Consider the following 17343-nt stretch of genomic DNA (forward strand, 5'->3'; position numbering starts at 1 on the left):
TCACTAGCTTTGTGTCATCTTCAAAACAAACCAGAGGCATTAATCCATATTATGGACTTGGAACTTTCTTTTTTCTGCTGAAAGCCTAACTTATTTTCAAATTATAAAACTTAAAAGTGCCTGAAACCACAAAACGTTTTTGTTTTTTTTTTTTTTTTTGGCACTCATAACTGAAAAAGAGCTGAAATTTTCCCCCCAAGATTTTTATAAGGAATTTGCTCTTAGACTGATGCTTGTTAACTGGAGTTCTTTTTTTTTTTTTCTCCTGACCAACTTTTAATTTCCTGAGAATTGAGGCTTATGCTAGAGCATACGAGGAGGCACTAACAAATCCTAATCTGGGATAATGAGCTCGAGGGGTAAATGAGTACATGGCTACTACCAGAAGGTAATAATGTCCACTGAATTTTTTTTTCCTTCCCAATTAAGTATAGATGAGATTATCTGAACAGGGAGCAGTATTCCTTTAATAATTGTGCTAGACTAGCAGTCTAAATTTATTTTACTTAATATTCTTTTTAATAACAATGTCTATTAAAGACATCTGTTGAACGTCCATAATGCTTATTTCATGGATAGACAGCATAAGAGCGTGCTTTAAGAATTCTGTTTTCAGTTTAATGTTATGGGCTGTTAAGGAGAAGGTTTATGTGTGTAACATTATGAGTTGGAATTTGACCCAAATTGAAATCAGGCCCAAGAATTTACTTATCCATAATATTATGAAGGGCTTTTTAAAACATTAAAAAGTTTAACTAAACAAGAATATTAGTATAATTTTATGTTTTACCTGCAGTTCTCAAGGCCATTCAAAACACTTCCTAATCACCAGATTTCAAATTCATGTTAGCGTCTCTTTCTCGTACTACAAGGCTCTTAAAAATCAGTGATTTTATTACATCAGGTCAGTATTTTAACTGCGAGAGAAAGAGATATATATTTGGCGAGTGGTTTGACTGTGGATGAAAAAAGAAAAAAAATTCCCATATGTCATGCATCCTTTGTTAGGATCTTAGGTGCCAGCTGAGCCGTGGGGATGGTGGTGGAATGGCGAGGCACCGGGGTTTCAGCCCAGGCTTGGCCTGGACGGAAGCCACCATACTAGTGCCATTGCCAAGTAGAAATGAATCACCCTACCCATTGGCTAGGCTTAGCATCCCTGTAATTTCATTTTAAAACCTCAATGATCAAGATTAAAAGAAAGCAATAAAACATATCACATTTTTACTCGTGCAGTTTGAAGAGCCCCCCATGCTCCATGTCTGTAGCCTTGACACTTCTTTTGGCATTGCTATTAGTGACACAAGGAGTAATTCACCACTGTCAGGGAATTTGGCTGTTTCATCACCTACACGAGAGACCTGCATAACTCCGTGGTGATTGCTGTCCAAATGAATTATGTGGCTCCTTCATGTACTTTTTGATTGAACAGTGATAACTCAGATAATACATTATCCCGTGCCCCTCTCTGAGAGGAACCTGCCTTTTTTTTTTCTTTTCTTTTTTTTTTTTTTTTTAACAGAGCAGTGAAAGAAGACTTCATAGAGGCATTTAAAGTGACATCACCATGCCAATCCCAACTTACTACAACTGGCGAGAAGCAACTGCTAGACCAGATTAAATACGACGAAGGTAAATCTTGGTGACAACTCTTTCAGCTGTTTAAAGCTGGTGCTAATCGTTCATTGAGCTCCTGGAAAAGAGCAGATGAAGCAATGCCCAAAGTGTAGCCAATAAAATTTATTTTATAATCTCATATTCATACCTGCCAGGGGGGATCCTTTGGCTTTGGCATTTATCTACCCATCCGTCCATCCATCCATCCATTCATTATTCATTCATTCAACACATATTACTGCATGCTCACTAGATGCTCACTAACTAGACGCTAGTGATTCAGCAGTAAGCCAAACAGATGTGGCATTGCTTTCCTAGGGTTTACAGTCTGTTGAAAAGACATAAATTAAGTATTTACAAGTGTGATGAATATTAGGAAGAAGACATGCAGGATACTCTGGAAGCTTGTCACAGGAGAACCTAACTCAGTCAGAAAGACTTCCTAAAAGAAATGATGGTTTAGCTGAGCCCAAAGGATGAGAGACTGGAGAGGGAGCCCCTTGGGCAGAGGAACAGCAGGTGCCAAGCCCCACAGATAGGCAGCAGGTGCTGGGCACAGGTGAGAACCTGAGACCTCCGTAATGGGCAGAGCGTAGGGGAGGAGAGGGACACTGGTACAAGATGAGGCTTATTGATGGCCCCAGATGAGCCATAAACAAGTTAGGAGGGAAAAAAAAAGTTATATCAATAAGATTTTATTATGGTATGATTCTAGAAGCATGGCGAATCTTTTAAAATTGTTTTATTATGTATATAGTATATACCGAATGTGTGTATATATATATAATATATATATACTATAGATACTGTATGTGTGTATATACATATATGCTGATCTATATTGTTTAAATAACTATATTCTTATTAAACTATTGCTATTTAAATTAAGTTTAGCGGCGCCTGGGTGGCTCAGTTAGTTAAGCCTTCAAAATCTTGATTTTGGCTCAGGTCATGATCTTCCGGTCCTGGGATCAATCCCAGGATTGGGCTCTGGACTTAGCAGGGAGTCTGCTGGAGAGTCTCTCTCCCTCTCCCTCTACCCCTCCTCACCCCTGCTCACTTGTGCGTGCACTCTCTCTCTCTCAAATAAATAAATCTTAAAAAAATAAAATAAGTTTAAATATTTTTAAAAATATTTATTTGAAAGAGAGAATGTAATTGGGTTGGGGGTGGATGAGGGGCAGAGAGTGAGGGAGAAGCAGACTCCCTGCTGAGCAGGGAGCCTGATGCGGGGCTCAATCCCAAGACCCTGGGATCATGACCTGAGTTGAAGGCAGACACTCAACTGACTGAGCTGCTCAGGCACCCCAATAAACTAAGTTTAAAAGAAAATAATAAAATGCTCATGCTTGCACCCACCATCCCACTTAAGGAATATATCTCTGTACCTTTTAAGATACCCTTTATACCCTCCCCAACATATTACCACTCCTACACTTTTATTTCTAATTTTACTACAGAAGTACATATCACTAGGCAGTTATTGGTGTGCATGTATCCCTGAATTTTATATAGATGGAATTGTATTCTGTGTACTTTTTTGAGACTTTCTTTTTTGCACAAAACATACTGAGATTCACCTATGTTGATGTGCAAACATTTATTTTTTCTGGCAGCGAAATAGATCTCAACTTCTAGCTAAACTTCAGTTCAACAAATTTTGAAAATCTAGAGGCAACTCTCAAGTTCCTCTTTATTCACTTGTATCTCTGACCTTCCTCACTTATCTTTATACTAAGTCCCAGTGGAGCAGATAGCAAACAAAAAAATTGCCAATACCTGTTATTTGCAAAAGGCTTTGTATCGATGGCATACAAACCATTGAATTGACTCCTCAAATTTCCAGTTTGACAAGTGAGAGAGCCGAGGTCTAGAGACATTAGGTGACTCTCGGAGGAGTCCCTTTGTGTGACAGAGGCACAAAATGCTGTGTTTTCCTCTCTGCTCCGCATCATCAAGTTTTGGGCCATGGGACGTGAGGCCAAGAGGGGACTAAAGGCTTCAATGATTTGAAAACTTTGTGAACAGCTTTCCTGTCATTTCACCATCTCACTTTACCCTCTGGGTGTAAGCACAAAGACAAACACATTCCGGTTTAATCCCCAGGTCTGCAAGTTACCCTTGCTTCTGGCCTTCTACAGCTTGAGAGGGAAGCGGCGCCACAAGCTGCCCCATCATCCCTGTGGAATGATGCCCTCCTCTCCGTGACTTGGTGGCACAGGGGTGTTGGGAGTCGATGAAACTGCCGCACGAGCCTGGCACTCTAAAGCCTTCAGAATACTTTTTCACAATCTTTATTGTCATTTCTTTCTCAAAACGCAGCGGCCTTGGGTCTGCAGTGAACCTGGACTTGGCAGGAGTTAAACCACTATTTAGGAAGGCAAGGCTGTCAGGAGCAAAGTCCTCATTGGAACAAAGATCTTCTTATTCCAATCCCATCTGCTTCTCTGTCCTAGCATGCTCTGTCTACACCGGAGAGTATTTTCATGCATGGCCTTGTCTGAGATTAGGTTCAGATTGTTTCTGAGGTCCAGAATCGAAGCGGCCCCTCAGCGCATCTATGACCAGAAACAATTTGCAGTGCCTTCTTCTGTGCAGACGGTGAACTTCCCAGGCTAGGTCTGCAGCTCCTGGGCTCGGTTACACCTGTACAAAGTCTTAGGGGCCTCAGAGGTGATGCGAAACATCGAGTACCGGGGTCCTGCTTGCACCCTAACTTCCAAATCTCACTCTTCTGCCCGTTTCTTATATTTTGAAAAAATTTTATCTATAAAACAAACCACTTTAAAAAATGTACAGGCCTTATGGCCTTATCTTACATAAATGAATGCCCTCTGAGGCTTTACCCCGCAAGAGCTCATGGACCTCTATCCTTCCTCCCAGGATTGTTAACGTGTCTGCAGCACAGGCCCTGGGATCCACAGCAGTCCCTTGGCGTTTGAAGAGTTTAGATCCACTGTTTGAAGTACTCCAGAGAGACCCTGGAACCCTTGACTTATACTGATTTGTAGTGTAGCTGAGACAAATTTGATTAAAGTGAGCTGCGAGGTTGAAGAGGGGACACCCAGATACTTGAGTTGCTGAATGAACCTTGCTAACGGCTCGTGGTCTGAACCTTGGAGCAGTTTCACTCACCCCCCATCTCTATTCTCAACATAATTATGGGAGCTGTTATATACTAAAGTGGTATTTACTGATTTGGGAGTTTACAAAAGTCTTGGGTATCCTTCTCGGATAGCAGGTCTGCACTAGCCATCCACAACATTCTCTGAATGGAAAACATAGGGTACAGTATGTGTATCATGTAGATAGAACTACCATGAGATATGGACTACTCAGATGAAGTTGTCTTTACTTGATATGATTAGAAGAGTGGTTCCCACCTAGGGTTAATGTTTGCTTCTTGGGGACTTTGGACAAGACCTAGCGACATTTTTGGTTGTTCACTGGCTAGAAGAGGTGTATGGGGTGGGCCTCTACTGGGCAGAGGCCAGACGTGCTGCTAATCATCCTACAACACTGAGGCAGCTCTCAACAACAAATAATCATCCAGTACAAAATGTCAACAGTGCCAAGGTTGAGAAACCCAGAATTAGAGTGAGATTTTCTCTGTTGTTTCCAAATGTTATGGCATTTTCATAATATGTATATTATTACATAGTGTCACTGCGTTTAGGTTTTTTTTTTTTTTTTTTCCTTCTAGTAAGGTTTGTCATCCTAAAAGCAAGTTGTGTCATCCTTACTTTCTGGAGAATTTCTTTTATGATTTAAGTCATGTCCTCAGCTTTCATCAAGGACCGAGCAACCAAAAGCATATGCAAACCCTCTGCATTTTCAGTACATCTACTGTTGAGGACAGAGTTCACGATGCTACTTAATTCATCTTATTTAAAACTGTTTCCAAAATAAATTTTTCTTAGGTGTCAAGGCCAGAAACCAGTCATCTTTCTTGGTGAACTGTTATCTTTTACTTTTTTGGCAATAAGTACAGTATATTTCTCCACTTAGCTGTTAATTTAACTTGGTGCTGAGTTTTCTCCTTCCATCGTCCTCCTCTGCTCACCCTCTTTCTTTTCAACGTTCCTGTCTTCTTATGTCTTGTTCATTTTTCTATCTGAACTTAAGATGGTACCTTTTTTTAAAAAAAGATTTGTTATTTGAGCGAGAGAACGCGCATGTATGAGTGGGGGGAGGGGCAGAGGGAGCGAGGTGGGGAGGGGCGGGGGGAGCAGGAAGGAGGGAGAGAGCATCTCAAGCAGACTGGGCACAGAGCCTGACCTGGAGCTCGATCACTTGACTCTGAGATCATGATCTGAGCGGCAACCAAGAGCCAGACGCTCAACAGACTGAGCCATCCAAGCGCCCCTTAGATTTTGAATTAACTAGCTTAAAAATGTCCCTTCCTCTTTTCTCCATTTCCTTCTTTCCTATTAATTCTTTGTCCCCCCGCCCCTGACCCCAGTCCTTTTCTTAATGGTTTCTATTCCATATCTTATCTCTTTCACAATTTTAAATGTAGCTAATTTCTTGCCTCCTTCAGATTGTTGCATGATCTCATGTCCCTATTTAGATGCTTCTGCTGACTCTCTTTTCTCACAGTGGATCGTTGCTTAGTGTGATTTGTCGTTTTTGTATGTGAGTTTATGCAGCGGAGATTGTTGTTTGCTTTTTGTTGTTGGAATCCCATGCATCTTTCTTAGTTGAGGGATAAGTATTTATATAATATTTTTGAAAGTAGTTAGTAATTTAAAAATACACATATATGCTATATTTCATGGTAAAAATTAATATAATAGAGATATGAAAAATTGTTTGAATTTCATTACATCATCATGTAACTAGAAACGGGATGAACTTGCTGTCATATAGCTGGGTGTTATTAAATACGAGCATGTCGGGGATCCCCGGGTGGCTCAGCGGTTTAACGCCTGCCTTCAGCCCAGGGCCTGATCCTGGAGTCCCGGGTTCAAGTCCTGCATTGGGCTCCCTGCATGGAGCCTGCTTCTCCCTCTGCCTGTGTCTGTGCCTCTATCTCTCTCTCTCTCTGTGTCTCTCATGAGTGAATAAATAAAAAATCTTAAAAAATAAAAATAAATAAATACAAACATGTTGGATGCTACAACTAAAGATGAGTCTATGACTTTTTAAAAAGTCCTGTCCTGGAAGTAGCCTCCATTCACTGGTCTTCATATCCCTGTGGCAAGTCTTCCCAATGGCCACACCTGAATGCAAAAGAAGCTATAGTTTTTGGCTAGGCAGCTGCTTCTTTGCTTTGAGGGAAGGATGGGTTTCAGGGCTTAGCTAGCCTTCCCTGCCACAGTGGGCCTGTGTGAAGGCCGTTCTCCTGTGTCCTCTTGCCTTATCTCCTCATGATGGAGCCTCTAATGTGCCATGGTATCTCCCCATCACAGCCCTCAGCCCACGTTCAGTGCTTCTCTAAAGATGGCACTGGGGCTTGGGAGAAAGACCTGCACGCCGCAGTGCAGGCGATCCTGGTAACCGTGGATCATCAGTACCTAAGGGGCGTCTGGCTAGAGTAGGTGCTCATGGATACTGGTGAATAAAGATGAATGATTAAATACCCACATATGTCTCTCTATCCCTTTTCCCACCTAAGAAAAAATATAGAGTATCTTTCTGCTCCTCTCACCTGCTTCTAGCCTTTGTAGTATCTCCTTGGATACCACAGACACTACCTCCAATGATCTCCCCTTCATCATTCCATCCTACTGTGCTCTCATTTCCATTGCATTCCACTCCTCCTGTCTCCTCCTCTGGAGCAACCCTTGGTCAGTTTGCTACGCTCATCAGCGTCCCTATGCTGTTCCTTTCATGGGTGCCTCCTTTATTTCACCTTAATGATACTTAATAAATTATCAATAACTATATTACAGAACCACCTGCAAATGTCAGGTGATTGATTTAGGTTGAATCTCAAGAAGTCTTCAGTGGAAAAAACTGTATTTGACTCCTCCCATCACTGGATGATCCTTCTGCCTGACAGGACAGAGCAGGTCGAGCCAGGCAACTTGGAGGGGTAACACGCTTCCAGCTCTCCAGCTCCCCAAGGCAGCTCACTTGCATTCCATGCGCTATCTCCTGCCACTATCCCGGCCTCTGACCTCTGTATGCAGCCCGCCTGCTACAGAGCAGGGGCTAGCCATTTCTAAAAGTCTCTTCTTGTTTCTTCTGGTTCTATAAAACCCCTCTTAGCACAGCCCACCCCCCTATTATAAGAACTAAGGCCAGGTGGCTGCTAGCTGCCCTGTGTTCTGACATCCCCAGAGTACATTATATAGGACCCACAAATCCAATTCCAACTACTTGAAGCAAAAAGGAAAATTTTGGGGAAGAGTACTTGGAACCCCTTGATAGCCAAGCAAGAAATCCCAGCAGAAATATGTATCTATAGGGTATCTATCTCTCCTCCTTATTTCCATTGGCATATCTGTGACATTTCCACCATGCTGCAAACCGAAGTCCAGTGCTCCCTGGTCCACTGCTCCTGCTTTATCCTCGTGAGCTCATCTAAACCTAATTAATAACTTCCAAAGGTCCCACTTCCAAATACCATGCTACTGGGGATTAAGTCCTCAGCATATGAATTGGGTAGGGACACAAACATTCACAAATATCCATTACATTTGGGCAGCTGGGTGGCTCAGTTGGTTAAGCCTCCCGCTCTTGATTTCAGCTCAGGTCATGATCTCAGGATTGTAAGATCGAGCCCTGCATTGGGTTCCACACTGGGTACGAAGCCTGCTTGGGATTCTCTCCCTCTTCCTTTTTCCCTCCCCCACTCTCTCTCTTTCAAATAAATAAATAAAATATTTTTTAAAATCATTGACAACCATGAGAATGCATCCCGCAGTTAAATAACTGCAGAGAGCATGAGTGACCAAAAGTTCCAGCTGCTGCCCTTCTGGAACCACCATTAAGCTTGCACCAAGACCAAAGCTGTGGGCCCCCAACTCATAACTGAGCATGACAGGGTACTACTGAAGGCCCACTCTTTCTAGAAGCAGGATTCCTCCAATAGATGACTTTGGTTCAAAGATTCCCCATGGGCCTGGCTAAGACTTTCCCTGAACTTGCTGCAGTTCCAGGCTCCTCCTACCCAACAACCCTTCTTTTCTTTGTCCTCCCTATCACAGATGTCAGACCTGCAACTGGTGGCTCTCCTCACTCCCTCTTGCTCCCTCTGCCTTTATCCTCCACAGGCAATTCCCCCAATAAATCTCTTGCATGTTTAATCCCATCTAGGCTTCCATTTCTCAGCAGACATAAACCAAAACATTCCATAAACTATGTAGGATGCTGGATGCTGGGATGGAGAGTCATGTGGTGGTGATGATGGGGTGATGGTGACCACATAAGACAGTCGGAAGATGCATCGGTGAGATTGATCCTGAACTCCAAGAAGTGACTGTGGGGTTGGGGTGTTAAGTTAGGGAAAGGTGAGAACCATGCAGGGAGCCAATGGGACGGCATTCTGACATGGGGAAACCAGAAAGGCCCGAGGGCATGGGTGAGGGAAAATGGGAAGAACAAGACTGAGAGATCCACAAAGATCAGCTCCTGTGGGGTTTTGTCGAGCACCTGGAAAGGATGGTCAACTAGACACAAGGACAAAGCAATCTCACGCACACAAACAACACAGTGATGCAGAGCTTACAATTGGAGTGGCAGCTCCTTCCGGTGCTAATTTATTCGCTCATCCATCCATTGGTCCATTCGTCTTGAAGTTTTGGTTTTCCAAAACAGAGAACTGCCTTCCTTCCATTCATATCAGGCACTTAAAGCAAACATTTGTTTATAGAGAATTATGAAATTCTAGGGTCTGGATGAGATCAGATTGTCTGCTCGGATGAGATCAGATTGTCAAGCGTTATCACACCAACCAAACTCAAAAGAGGTGGATATCTACACCAAAATATAGATATAAAGGCCAAAGTATTGGTTAACCAGAGTATTCTTGCTCCATAGCAGAGTCTACCCCAGGGAGTTAAAATTTAATCCCAAGGTTGTTTTTCTCAACATTCATCTCCTAGCAGATGAAGGCTGTCTCATTTCCCCTAATAGCCTCTTCCCCAGGTTCCACGCAGATCATACCCACACTTCCGTTAACATGTTCTTCCTTCGGACGGAGCGCAATGCAGTTGATTACATTAAAGCTCTCCTGGTGATCATCTCATTACCATCATGCTTCCCTGAGCTTACCCTTCAGGTTATTGTGAACGAATCTGAGGTGTTCCTTTAACTTTCCAATCGCCCGTTTATTGTGAAAATTACTATAAATAATAACAATTAGTAGTAGCAAATAATAATGATTATAGATGTCTTATAATTCTTGTTTATTATTAGCTAAGCCCTCTAGATAAATTATTTCATTAAAGGCTCAAAACTACTCTGGGAAGGAGACATTATGACCCTCATCTTACAGAAAAGGGAGATAAGTAATTTGTTATTGCAACTTCCAAGCCCATCCTTGATCTCTTCCATTCTGTTATTTCTGTGCCCTTTTCCTTTTTTAAACAAGTTTAATTCCAGTATAATTAACATACAGTGTTATATTAGTTTCAGGCGTACAAAATAGTGATTCTACAAGTCTATGCATTATTCAGTGCTCACCAGGATAAGCGTACTCTCAGGGCCCTTCGCCTGCTTCACCCATCCTCCACCGGCCTCCCTTCTGCTAACTACCAGTTTGTTCTCTATAGTTAAGAGTCTGGTTTTTGGTTTGTCTATTTTTCTCTCTGTTCGTTTGTTTCTTAAATTCCACATAGGAGTCCAATCATATGGTATTTGTCTTCCCTGACTGACTTATTTCGTTGAGCATAAGACTCTCTAGCTCCATCCATGTTGTTGCAAATGGCAAGCTCTCATTCTTTTTATGGCTGAATAAGATTCCGATGTACTCCATCTTCCTGATCCGTTCATTCATCTACCAATGGGCACTTGGGTTGCTTTCACAATTTGGCTATTGTAAATAAGGCTACAATAAACATAGGGGTGCATGTATATTTTTTGAAGTCCTGTTTTCATTTTCTTTGGGTAAATACCTAGTAGTGGAATTACTGGATCCTATGGTAATTCTATTTTTAGTTCTGCGCCCTTCTCTTTCTCCTTTTCTCCCTTGCCCTCTTTTTCCTCTGTAATTTATTAAAAATTATACATGCAACATATAGAAATGTTTTTTGACCTACAGAAGGGAATAAAGTGAAAAGTAACAATTCCCTTCTCATCCATTCTCACTTCCTAACCCCAGTTCTGGCACACCCAGTTTCCTATTGAAAATAAATAACTCATTGAGGTTTTTTTTTTTTTTTAAATAAATCCCACCATATTCTACACATACACACACACACACACTTTTAAATTTGTGTACCTATCCTCAAAAAAAAAAAAAAACCCCAGCAACTATACTATGCATAGCTGAGTGTCTTGAACATTGTCCCATGTAACCCTTTGCTGATGTATTTCATTCTTTTAAGTTGATTCATCTAGACACCACTCTGTGCCACTGATCTGTCTATTGGGGTCCCAGAATCAAAAGTATTTTTTTTTAGTTACTAAAGATGCATTGTAATATGATAGAATTATTCTTCCCCTTCATTTTTAGAATTTTCTTGATGATTGTCACTTCTTTTCTTTCAAAATGATTTCATACACTTTTCACTTTGCAAGTTCAAAACAGTAACAGGATGGAAGAAGAAAGCCTACTTATCTTTTGATGGTATTGTATTAAGATGGTAGATGAATTTGGGAATGGTTCACTTATTTTTAGAGAGAAAGCAAGCATGTGCTCAAATAGGGGGTGGGGGAGGAAGGGCAGAGGGAGAGGCAGAGAGAGAATCCTAAGAAGCCTCCACACCCAGCACAGAGCCCCACAGGGGGCTCGACCTCACAACCCTGAGATCCTGACCTGAGCAGAAATCTCTGAGTTGGACACGTAACCAGCTGAGCCACCCAGGCACTCCATGGATAATTCACACCTTTGTACTATTTAGTCTTGCTATCCTAAAACAAAACGTGCACAGTTTAGCCAGGAAAACATTTTTAAAAACCAGTAATGCAGTGTACTAAGTGTTAACATAACACATGTGCAGGGTAGTACGGGTGTGTGGAGAAGCAGAGAAGATGCACCTGACCCAGCTTTGTGGCTGATTTCTGGATTCAAATCCATGCCCCGTGATGAGCTTGGTCTTCTGGAGCTACCTGCATGTGCTTAATTTACCTTCCTCCTGCCTGTTGAAGGAAACGTTCAGGTCTCTTAAGACTTCTCTCAAATAAACATCACTGATTTCATAAATAACAATTTTCCAGACTTCGCATCCCTTCCCTTTTTCTCGTAGACGTCAACCTCCTAAATTGTGGTGCCCAGGTTTAATGCAGTAGACCCTTGCCATGTGGGGAGTTGTATTTGCAGTCTAGAATTTATTTGAAGTTCTGTGACATGCTTTTCTTGAGGCACAAATTGGAATCACACAGGCTTCGGGGGAGGAGTATATTCATTTATCATCCATGCATTCATTCAACAAATACTTAGTTGACGTTTGTGCAGGAATAATCCCTGAGAGAGTGGAGCTGGTTTGCAGTCCTCTGCCCATGAGCCCAGCCCTGCGGCTCTCTCCTGGGAAGCGTGCACGCCTCTCGTGGGGGAATCGGGCGAGGACTCTAAGTGAGGGGCACCGCGACACGAGTGTCCTGTTTTGCACCCCACACTTCTTTTTCTTTTTCATAGTTCTGTTGAGTTATAACTGAGGTGCAGTACCCTACACATTTTTAATTGTATGGTCTTTTTTTAGAGTTTACTTATTTATTTATTCATGAGAGACACACAGAGAGAGAGGCAGGGACACAGGCAGAGGGAGAAGCAGGCTCCCTGGAGGGAGCCGATGCGGGCTTCGAACCCTGGACCCAGGGGTCACGCCCTGAGCTGGAGGCCGACGCTCAACCGCTGACCCACCTGAATTAGGCGCCCCTTAATTGTCTAATTCGATTAGCTTTCACATATGTATAAATCCACTAAATCTTCACAATCAAAATAATGAACGTATCCATCATTCCCAAAAGCTTCCTCGTGCCCCTTGGTGGTCCCCTCTCCCCATCTCACCCTCCAGCTCATCCCCAGGCACCCCCCGATCTGCTGTCACTAAGCCCTTTCAGGTTAGTGTGTGGCTTCCAGAATTTTACACACATGCAGTCAAATGTACTCACTCATTGTCTTGTGTCTGGCCTTTTGCATTTGGCATAATTATTTTGGGATTCATTCGTGTTACTGTGCGCATCACCAGTTAGCTCTCTACTGCTGAATAGGGCTCCACGGTGTAGCTAGAGCGCGTTTCCTTTGTCCTTCATCTGTTGATGGCCATGTGGCTTGATGCCCAGTACAGCTCCTGTGAACAGTCGAGTGTGACTCTTAGTGTGGGCACACCGTTCACTCCTATCGAGCAAGAATCTAGGAGGGGAAGGGGCGAGTCCTATGATGCGTATATGTTCACCCTTTTAAGAAACTGCCAAATTGTTTTCATTTTACAGCACCAGCACCAGTGAGGATGGCAGTGGTTCCTTTCTTTTAAATGCTCTTAACAGTTGAGCCAGTACTATTAGACTCTTCCATGCACACATGTAATTTTTATTGAGATATGATTGACATATACCATTACATTAGTTTTTCGTGTACAACATAATGATGCAGTATTTGTATAAATTTCAAAATGATCCCCACAATAAGTCCGGTTAGCATTTATTACCACACATATCACATATTTTTGTTCCTGTGATGAGATCTTTTAAGATCTACTCTCCCAGCAGCTTTCAAATATAATACGGTATTAACTATAGGCAGCACACTGTACATTATCCCCATGACTTATCTATTTTATAAATATTTTTGGGAGCTTGTACCTTTTGACAGTTTTCACCCATTTTGCTCACCACCCCCTGCTTCTAGCAGCCACCAATCTATTGTCTGTATCTGTATATTTAGTTTTTTGTTTTTTATTTATTTTTATATTCCACATACAAGAGAAATGATAGAGTATTTGTCTCTGTCTGATTTATCTCACTTAGCATACCACCTTACAGGGCCATTCGTGCTGCAAATGGCAAGGTATTCTTTTACAGTGATTCTTTTTTTTTTGTTTTTTAAAGATTTTATTTATTTATTCATGAGAGACACAGAGAGGCAGAGACACAGGCAGAGGGAGAAGCAGGCTTGATGCAGGGAGCCCGACATGGGACTCGATCCCAGGGTCCCCGGGGTCAGGATCTGAGCCAAAGGCAGATGCTCAACCACTGAGCCACCCAGGTGTCCCTACAATGATTCTTTATCAACAGTTATTCTTTATTACCTCAAACACTTCATATCATCAGTCTTTTTAATTTTAGCCATTCTAGTGCATGTGTATTAAGTAACTTAATATATTTTTAATATGCATTTCACCCAAAGTAACGATAGTGAGTTTATTTGCCATCCCTCAATCTTTTTTGAAAAATATCCATTCAAATCTTTGCCCTCTTTTTATTGGGTTGCTTTTCTTTTTATTATGAGTTGTAAAGTTCTTTTACATATTCCAAATACAAGTCCTTTCTTGGATATATGCCTTGCAAATATTTTCTCCAAGTCTGTGGCTTGCTCTTTAATTTTCATAACAAGTTTTATTTATTTATTTTTTTAATTCTTTTTTCATAACAAGTTTTAAATTTCAGTGAAGCCTAACTTGTTTGTTTTTATCTTTTATACTTTGTACATTTTCTGTCCTATTTAATCAATACCTCACTAATCCAACTAAGATTTTCTCCTATTTGGTCTAGAGAGTCTATGGTTTTAGCTCTTACGCCTGTGTCCATCACCCATTTTAAGTTAATTGTTGGGTATGGTGTGAGGAAATGGTTCAATTCCTTCCTTCCCTCCCCAAGTGTTTCTTCTTTTCTTTTCCTTTCTTTCTCCCTTCCTTTCTCTTTCTCTTTCTCTTTTTTCTTTCTTTCTTTCCTTTCTTTCTTTCTTTCTTTCTTTCTTTCTTTCTTTCTTTCTTTCTTTCTTTTTTCTTTCTTTCTTTTCGTCTTTCTTTCTCTTTCATCTTTTTTCTTTCTCCTTCTTTCCTATTTTTTTTCTTCACGTATGGTTATCCAATTGTTCCATCACCATTTGTTGAAAAAGTTGCCTTTCTCTATTAAATTGTCTCGCACACTTGTCAAAACTCAAATGCCCATTGTGGGTTTATTTCTGACCTATATACTTTTTAATACTTATACCACAGTATTTTAATTATGAGAGCTTTACAATGACACTTAAAATGATACAGCCTAAGTCCTTCAAATTTGTTATTTTTCAAAATTGTTTTGATTATTCTAGGTTTTTTTCCATTTTTGTATCAGTTTCAGAACCAGGTTGCCAATTTATATATATATTTTTGAAAGCTTGCTGGGATTTAACTTAGATTGCATTAAATTTAGATTATTTGGGGGTAATTTCTGTCTTAATAATACTGAATCTTTCAATCCATGCACATAGTATGTTTCTCCTTTCATTAAGTCTTTAATTTCTTTCAGCAATATTTTATAGTTTTCGGAGTACAGGTCTTGCACACCTATTGCCAAATTTCTTTCAGTGTGTCCTATTTTTACACTCTTGTAAATGATACCATTTTCCAAACTTCCAATTGTTTGTTGCTAGTACCTATGAAAATGCAATTGATTTTTAAATCAATATTGTATCTTAAAACCTTGCTAAGAGTTTAAAAATTATTTCTTTTTTAAAGATTTTATTTAAGTTCAAGTCAGTTAACATATAGTGTATTATTCGTTTCAGCGATAGAATTTAGTGATTCATCCCTTGCATAAAACACCCAGTGCTCATCACAGCAAGTGTCCTCTGTAATGCCCATCACCCAATTACCCTATCCACCCACCTCCTCTTCCCCAAGCAACCCTCAGTTTGTTCCCTATACTTTAGAGTCTCTTATGGTTTTCCCCACTCTCTGTTTTTATCTTATTTTATTTTTCCCTCCCTTCCCCATGTTCATCTGTTTTGTTTCTTAAATTTCACATGAGTGAAATCATATGGTTTTTAATTATTTCTAAGGATTTTCCACATAGATAATCAGGTTGTAGGCAAATAAAGATAGTTTTACTTCTTCCTACCCAATCTGCCTATTTCACTGGTTAGTACTTCCAACACAATCCTGAGTAGAAGGGGTAAGAGCAGACATTGTTGTCTTATTCCTGATCCTGGAGGAAAGCAATCCATTTTTCACCGTAAAACGTGAATTTACCTGTAGGTTCTTTGTAAATGCCTCTTATCAGATTGAAAATATTTGCTGGAAAAAAAAAGAAAAAATTTGCTGAGAATTTTTTTTAGAAATGAATTCTGTCAAATGTTTTTATGAATCTATAGAGGTGAACGTATGGTCTTGTTTGAAGTCTTTCTTTCCTTCTTTCTTTCCTCCTGTCAACGTGGTGAATTACATTAATTTTTGTATGTTAAAGCAACCTTGCATTCCTAGGATAGACTCCACTTGTCTATGATGTATTACCCTGTTCTATGTATTACTGGATTCAGTTTGCTAAAAATTTTATTTGGAATTTCAGAGTCTGTTTTCATGTGGGGTGTTTGTGTATGGTTTTCCTTTACTATAATATATTTGTTTTGATATCAAGATAACACTGGAATCAAAAAATGAGTCGAGAACTCCATTTTCTGGAGAAAATTGTGTTTAGTATTAATTCTTCTTTAAATATTTGGTAGATTCACCAATGAAATTACCTAAGCCTGGAGGGTGTGTGTGTGTGTGTGTGTGTGTGTGTGTGTGTGTGTAAGAGAGAGAGAGAGAGAGAGAGAGATAGAGAGAGAGAAGGCTTTAAACTGTCCATTCAATTTCTCTAGTCTAATGTTAATTTTACCCCCAATACCCTTTGAGTATCTATCTGATGCCTCATGTGCTGAGGTTTCCCCACTCTAGGTGTTGGGAGCATGGAAATATTCCCAGACTGTGTGATTCCCCACAAATTGCTACCTCTGCCCTCTGAGAGGTCCTTCTAGTCTCAGGTTATTTCTCACTCACATGCACCAATTGGCATTTAGCTGATGACTTCTGGGACTCTCTCTCTCTCTCTCTCTCTCTCTCTCCCTCTCTCTGTGAAGCTCTCTTCTTTCTGATGCACTGACCCCTAAATGTAAGTTACTTGACCTCCTTCATATCTCCCAACTCTATCTTCTCAATTTAGGGAGATGGCCAGCCTTTGCCTGGGTTCCCCCTCTCTGTCCTGCAGCCTGCAAATTCTGTCCGGGCAGTACACCAGGAAACCATAGAGGTCAGCTGTTTGTTTCCTTCTCTCAGTGATCACTTTCCTGTGCCGCTTGTTGTCCAATGTCCAGAAAAATTAGTTTTACACATTTTTGTTCAGAGCTTTTGTTATTTGAAGTGGGAAGATAAATCTGGTTTTTGGTTAATTCATCCTGGCCAGAAGCATCAATCCCTTATGTATTTCTATTAGTATAGAATAAGATTACTTTGGCCCCCTTTTAAAAGTCAAGTTCTTACTGAGCTTGCCATCTATCACAACCCATAGGTTTTTCATTTCTAACATTCAAATTTGTAGAAAGTAAGCCCTTTCTGATCATATACAATTGACTGATGAACTTAAAGTCAGCTCTCACATTTACTCTGTTAAATTTCTTCACATTGGGTCAGCCCTGGTGGCCCAGAGGTTTAGTGCTGC

At 40.7% G+C, this 17343-nt stretch overlaps 1 protein-coding gene and 1 long non-coding RNA gene across 30 annotated transcripts in view; one reads left to right on the top strand and one right to left on the bottom strand.

Moving 5' to 3' along the window:
• The window catches only part of MAML3 (mastermind like transcriptional coactivator 3), a 599968-nt gene that overhangs the window by 131979 nt on the left and 450646 nt on the right, over nucleotides 1-17343 (top strand). For 26 of the 29 annotated variants that reach the window (XM_049097303.1, XM_049097301.1, XM_049097306.1 and 23 more), the window contains one exon: nucleotides 1523-1632. The gene's annotated coding sequence lies outside the window, so the exon portion shown is untranslated. Of the gene's footprint in view, nucleotides 1-289; nucleotides 389-1522; nucleotides 1633-17343 lie in introns of all 29 variants that reach the window. The other 3 variants (XM_049097313.1, XM_049097314.1, XM_049097315.1) reach the window with 1 other exon arrangement.
• Nucleotides 5260-7387, bottom strand: LOC125753042 (uncharacterized). Its single transcript, XR_007403915.1, has 2 exons — nucleotides 7268-7387; nucleotides 5260-5749 (listed from the first exon to the last, which is right to left on the bottom strand). It is a non-coding gene; the product is annotated as an uncharacterized LOC125753042 (long non-coding RNA).

This window comes from Canis lupus, chromosome 19 (genome assembly GCF_003254725.2).
Source record: "Canis lupus dingo isolate Sandy chromosome 19, ASM325472v2, whole genome shotgun sequence".
NCBI classification, from domain to species: Eukaryota; Metazoa; Chordata; class Mammalia; order Carnivora; family Canidae; genus Canis; species Canis lupus.